This window comes from Aegilops tauschii, chromosome 5 (genome assembly GCF_002575655.3).
Source record: "Aegilops tauschii subsp. strangulata cultivar AL8/78 chromosome 5, Aet v6.0, whole genome shotgun sequence".
Lineage (NCBI taxonomy): Eukaryota > Viridiplantae > Streptophyta > Magnoliopsida > Poales > Poaceae > Aegilops > Aegilops tauschii.
In genome coordinates, this window is record NC_053039.3 from 201985063 (window position 1) to 201991971 (window position 6909).

The following is a 6909-nucleotide window of genomic DNA, read 5'->3' on the forward strand; positions in this document are numbered from 1 at the left end:
CCACAAGTATAGGGGGTTGCAACAGTTTTCGAGGGTAGAGTATTCAACCCAAATTTATTGATTCGACACAAGGGGAGGCAAAGAATAATCTCAAGTATTAGCAGCTGAGTTGTCAATTCAACCACACCTGAAAGACTTAATATCTGCAGCAAAGTATTTAGTAGCAAAGTAGTATGGAAGTAGCGGTAACGGTGGCAAAAGTAACAGTAGCAGATTTGTAGTGATCGTAACAGTGGCAACGGAAAAGTAACGAAGCAAAGGTCAATATGAAATAAGCTCGTAGGCAATGGATCAATGATGGATAATTATGTCGGATGGCATTCATCATGCACCAGTTAAAACCTAGGGTGACATAGAACTAGCTCCAATTCATCAATATAATGTAGGCATGTATTCCGAATATAGTCATACGTGCTTATGGAAAAGAACTTGCATGACATCTTTTGTCCTACCCTCCCGTGGCAGCGGGGTCTTATTAGAAACTGAGGGATATCAAGGCCTCCTTTTAATAGAGTACCGGACCAAAGCATTAGCACTTAGTGAATACATGAACTCCTCAAACTATGGTCATCACCGGGAAGTGTCCCGACTATTGTCACTCCGGGGTTGCCGGATCATAACACGTAGTAGGTGACTATAACTTGCAAGATAGGATCAAGAACACAAATATATTCATGAAGACATAATAGGTTCAGATCTGAAATCATGGCACTCAGGCCCTAGTGACAAGCATTAAGCATAGCAAGGTCATAGCAACATCAATCTTAGAACATAATGGATACTAGGGATCAAACCCTAACAAAACTAACTCGATTACATGGTAAATTTCATCCAACCCATCACCGTCCAGCAAGCCTACGATGGGATTACTCACGCACGGCGGTGAGCATCATGAAATTGGTGATGGAGGATGGTTGGTGATGATGATGGCGACAATTTCTCCTCTCCGGAGCCCAAAACAGACTCCAGATCTGCCCTCCTGAGGAAGAACAGGAGGTGGCGGCAGCTCCATATCGTAAAACGCGATGAATCCTTCTCTCTGATTTTTTTCCCGAACGTGAATATATGGAGTTGGAGTTGAGGTCAGTGGAGGTCCATGGGACCCACAAGGTCAGAGGGCGTGCCCCAGGGGGTGGGTGCGCCCTCCACCCTTGTGGACAGGGTGTGGGTTCCCTTCGGTTGATTCTTTCGCCAATATTTTTTATTTATTCCAAAACTGATCTCCGTGAAGTTTCAGGTCATTCCGAGAACTTTTATTTCTGCACCAAAATAACACCATGGCAATTCTGCTGAAAACAGCGTCAGTCCGGGCTAGTTCCATTCAAATCATGCAATTAGAGTCCAAAACAAGGGCAAAAGAGTTTGGAAAAGTGGATACGATGGAGACATATCAGAGGACTTTTTGAACAACACCTAAACTTATCTTTTTCCCTTATCTTCATATGTGGATTGTACAAATGTCCCATACACCTGCAATTAGACATGGCGCAAAAGTCTGTGAAGTATTTTGTCCTGGATGACATAAATTCATTATTGCATATTTTGCATTAGAAATCACCTCACAAATGTACATGTATGCACTGGTCGTATCCAAGGTAGTCATGCCCTCCACATCGGCCCTCGCCGTTGTAGCACCCCGTGCGCACGGGCCGCACATACCCCGTGTGCACGGGCCTCCCAGGATTCGGCCGTGGACCTCATGTTCTAAAGGAAATATGCCCTAGAGGCGATAATAAAGTTGTTATTTATATTTCCTTATATCATGATAAATGTTTATTATTCGTGCTAGAATTGTATTAACCGAAAACTTAGTACATGTGTGAATACATAGACAAAACAGAGTGTCCCTAGTATGCCTCTACTTGACTAGCTTGTTGATCAAAAGATGGTTATGTTTACTGACCATAGACATGTGTTGTCATTTGATGAACGGGGTCACATCATTAGAGAATGATGTGATGGACAAGACCCATCCGTTAGATTAGCATATTGATCGTTAAGTTTTATTGCTATTGCTTTCTTCATGACTTATACATATTCCTCTGACTATGAGATTATGCAACTCCCGAATACCGGAGGAACACCTTGTGTGCTATCAAACGTCACAACGTAACTGGGTGATTATAAAGATGCTCTACACGTGTCTCCGAAGGTATTTGTTGGGATGGCATAGATCAAGATTAGGATTTGTCACTTCGAGTATCGGAGAGGTATCTCTGGGCCCTCTCGGTAATGCACATCACTATAAGCCTTGCAAGCAATGTGACTAATGAGTTAGTTACGGGATGATGCATTACGGAACGAGTAAGTAGACTTGCTGGTAACGAGATTGAACTAGGTATGAGGATACCGACGATCGAATCTCGGGCAAGTAACGTATCGATGACAAAGGGAATAACGTATGTTGTCATGCGGTTTGACCGATAAAGATCTTCGTAGAATATGTAGGAACCAATATGAGCATCCAGGTTCCGCTATTGGTTATTGACTGGAGATGTGTCTCGGTCATGTCTACATAGTTCTTGAACCCGTAGGGTCCGCACGCTTAACGATCAATGACGATTTGTATTATGAGTTATGTGTTTTGGTGACCGAAGTTTGTTCGGAGTCCCGGATGAGATCACGGACATGACGAGGAGTCTCGAAATGGTCGATAGGTAAAGATTCATATATTGGAAGGTAGTATTCAGACACCGGAAGGGTTCCGGAGTGTATCAGGTACATACCGAAGTACCGGAGGGGTTACCGGAACCCCCCGGGGAAAGATATGGGCCATATGGGCCATAGGAGGGAGGCTAACCAGCCCACAAGGGGCTGCACGCCCCCCACAAAGGAGGAGGCCGAACTGGATTAGGGAAGGGGGCGGCGCCCCCTTTCCTTCTCCTACTCCCTCTCCTTTCCCCCTTTCCCCCTCCGGAAGAAGGAAAAAAGGGGGGCAAATCCTACTAGGACTGGAGTCCTAGTAGGACTCCCCTCTCCCTGGCGCGGCCCTTGTGGCCAGCCTCCTCCTCCCCTCCTGATGCCGAGCATCCTACGATCATCCCCATGGACCTACCATCGTCTCATCAAGAGCCAAGAGGACCCATGACACGAGCACGAGCTAGAGCTCTCGGGAACGAGGTGACTTCCTTCCTTAGTGATATCACATATGATCCACTCGAGACATGGCTACTACCTAGGTCCGATATGCTATGCATGATTAGGTGTCAAGAGGAACCTCCCGAGGATGCACCTGAAGACGGACAAGCCGCCAAGTTCACGGATGAAGAGAACCAACGGAAGAAGGCAAGTTCACCTTCCAGACCCCGGACATCCGGCCCCTGGAGCGCCCACATTAGCAGCAGCCCAGTCGCCCAATATCTACAGGCCCCGGACATCCGGCCCCAGCCCGGACATCCGGCCAGAAGCCCGGAAATCCGGCGCCACGCACCAGAACCTACAGAAGCTTTCGCCGTCAGGCCGGACATCCGGCCCCCTAGCCCGGACATCCGGCTCCTCCCGAAGCCCCGGAAATCCGGCCTCCTCGCTCGGACATCCGGCCCCGCCTATCCAGAGAGCACAGAACGCCTCCACGCCAGCCTGCACATCCGGCCCCCAGCCCGGACATCCGGCACCTCCTGAAGCCCCGGACATCCGGCCCGACGCCCGGACATCCGGCTCCGCCTGTCTGCGCATAGTGGGTCGAAGCCCATGTACCTCTTCGGCCCCCTAGACTATATATACTCTCCCATCTCCCTCTTTCTAGGGTTAGCATTGGTTTAGCTCATATGTGAGATAGAGCATTGCTCATCCATACGGATCTACTCCACGAGAGAGACCGCGGCCCCTCTACGGAGACGATCCACGTTGGATTCAAGACCTCCTCACAGAGAAGACCCCCATCAAGACCTCCCCACAGAGAAGAACCGGTTACCGTTTGTATCGTCCGTTGTTGACTTTGGATCTTGTATCTTACCTTTGTGTTCATCGATCTAGCGCATGTGTGATCTATTCTTGTTGGTTGAGTGATTTCTCTCGTGTTTCCCTCGTGTTTCCCCTCATGTTCATCACGTTCTTCGTTGGGATCCACTCCTTTCGTGAAAGATCGGCCATCTAGGGTTCCACCCTACATCATCTTGGTATCATGAGCCACGTTGATCACGATTTCGGAGCCCCCTCTCTTTGTTTTCTAGCTTGATTTTGTTGTTTTCGTCCTAATCCGAAAATTCCCCCACAAAAATAGCCCCAAATTTTTTTGTGATTTGTTGGTGTGATGAAGTTTTGTTGGATTTGATCCGCGGATTTCGTGTGTTGCAGGTAGATCTAGCTTTTCCCCATCTTTTCCCCAATTTCCATCCACAAAATCTTCCGAATTTTGCCCCGGATTTGACCTCTCCACGCGGTGTTCTTCGGATCCCGAGCCCGGACATCCGGCCCGACCAGCCCGGACATCCGGCCGTCAGCCCGGACATCCGGCCCCTGACAGCAACACTTCCATCCTCCACTCCGTTCACCGCCTAACTCTTGCCAAATTTTGTCCCGGTGCCCACATACACTTCCGCATACCTCCACCACTTCCGCATAGCACCACCATAGCCTTTTTCGCTACCAACCCCGACAATTTTGACCCATTTTGCTTTGAGAATTTGAGTTGTGGTTTCCGTGTCCTATTGTGTTTCGGCTATCTAGGTACGGTTCGGCATCAACATCACCACCGCTCATGTTCGCCAGGGACTACTACGAATGGCTACATCACTTCGGTATCACTTTCACTTTCATATCATCTTGGTATCGTGATATCATAATACTCTCTTGCATTTGCATTGATACCCCATAGCCTTACTTTTGCGTAGCTTACCCATCGAGACTAGCCTTTGAGTATTGCCGGCAATGTGACTTGTGCACATTAGTGTTCATACTTCCCATAGCATACATACCATCATTGAGTTACATATCTTGGTATCATCTCTTGTGTCACAAAGTTGTCTTCGCATACACAATTGCTATCTTGGTTCGTGAAGCATTGCATGAGAAAAGAGCTCAAACAACAAAGAGCCAAACAAGCTTTTAAGCAAAAGGGAAAGATAAGCAACGAGCTTATAAGCAAGAACCATCGCATCATACAACATTAAGATTGTCATACTCGATCATCTTGGATCAAAAGCATAGAAACATCATACATATAGCATACTTGGGATAGAAGTCGTTGCATTTTTGCTTAGTAGGTTGTGCACAAGTTCGTATCCGCCTATTGTGCAATCGTGCTAGCGTCTCTCTAGTGTTGTGCAACAAGAGCATCTTGGTGGATTCCACATTTTGGCTCATCCTTGGTTGCCCAACCCCACTTATCTATTTGCGTGTGTGTTTCCATGTACCATATCTTGCTATTGGTCTACTTTTTGTATTTGCAAATTTGTGAATCTTTTCCAACATTATTGAGTCTCACTTACAATTGCATCAGATTTTGTGCCACCATCCTAACCAAGCTCCACCATAAGCTTTTACTTGTGTAGGTGTGAGAACCGACAAGAATTGGTACCAATTGTGCTATTTCCTTGATACACATTGGAGTGATCTTTGATCCATTTTCAACATCGGTCAAGGTACATTTGGTATTGGTTCTTCTCTTTCTCCCACTCACATATCTTTGTTTGAAATGATGGACAGGCCAAGTACTTCTACCAACCCACTTTTCTTGGAGCAAGACGACGACATGTCATCCTACGTCACCAAGACTTAACTATTTGGTGCACATCGGGCTTTGCATCAAGAACAACTTGCTTTGGGCGACCGCATCGACAACCTCGCCACCGACCTACGACAATCCGAGCAACGTACAAGAGACTACTTCGACACATCCATGAGTTCCCTCAAAGAAGATATCCGAACCATGATGGTCCGCTCTTCTACAACTTCGTCCTCGTCAAGACGGAGCCGCTCAAGTCGACACTCCGACGACACCCTCTCCGGTTCAAATACACTGACATCGAACACTCTTCGTTGTGCCGCGCGTCAAGACCGTCAAGCTAACCGCAATCCTCTACATGACACCGACTCTCAAGAGCATCGACATCATCACAACCAAGCTGCTTTCGCACAAGCACAAGAACGGCAACGCCAACGACAACAAGAACAAGAGGAGCGAGCGCGACAACATCAAGATGCACAAGACGCCGAGGCGCAACGTCAAGAACAACAACTACGTGAAGCTCAAGCACTTGAGGCACAACGTGCCCTTCAAGATTCAAGTCGTGCCGTAGCCAATCGAGGCCGACAAGCTCGACTACATCAAGAAGCACTTCGCGACGAAGCTCAAGAAAGGATTTCCCAAGGACGTGTGCATCGTCAAGCCCCTCGTCAAGATCGACAAGCTCCTCGTCAAGATAGACAAGTTTCTCCTCAAGCGAGACAAGAATGTCAAGTCCATCAAGAGCAACATGAGGTCGACAACCCTCCTCGCCAAGAGCAACTTGAGGAAGACAACCCTCCTCGCCAAGAGCAACATGAGATTGCCAATCATCACCGACATGGGCGTCATCATCCCCGACCCCAACACAATGAAGAGCAACGATATGGCAAGCTAAAGTTCACCATGCCCAAGTTTACCGGAAGCAATGACCCCGAAGAGTACATATCATGGGCATTGAAGGTTGACAAAATCTTCCGCTTGCACAACTACGAAGAAGAGAAGAAGATCGCAATGGCATCCCTTGAATTCCAAGACTACGTCCTCATTTGGTGGGAACAAGTCATTGAGCGCTGAGCGGCAATAGGTGAACCACCCATCACCACTTGGGCACAAATGAAGGATGTCATGAGAGCACGATTCGTGCCAAACTACTACAACCGCGACCTCTTCAAGAAACTCCAACAACTCAAGCAAGGAACCAAGAGCGTTGAAGAGTACTACAAGGAAATGGAGATTGCCAT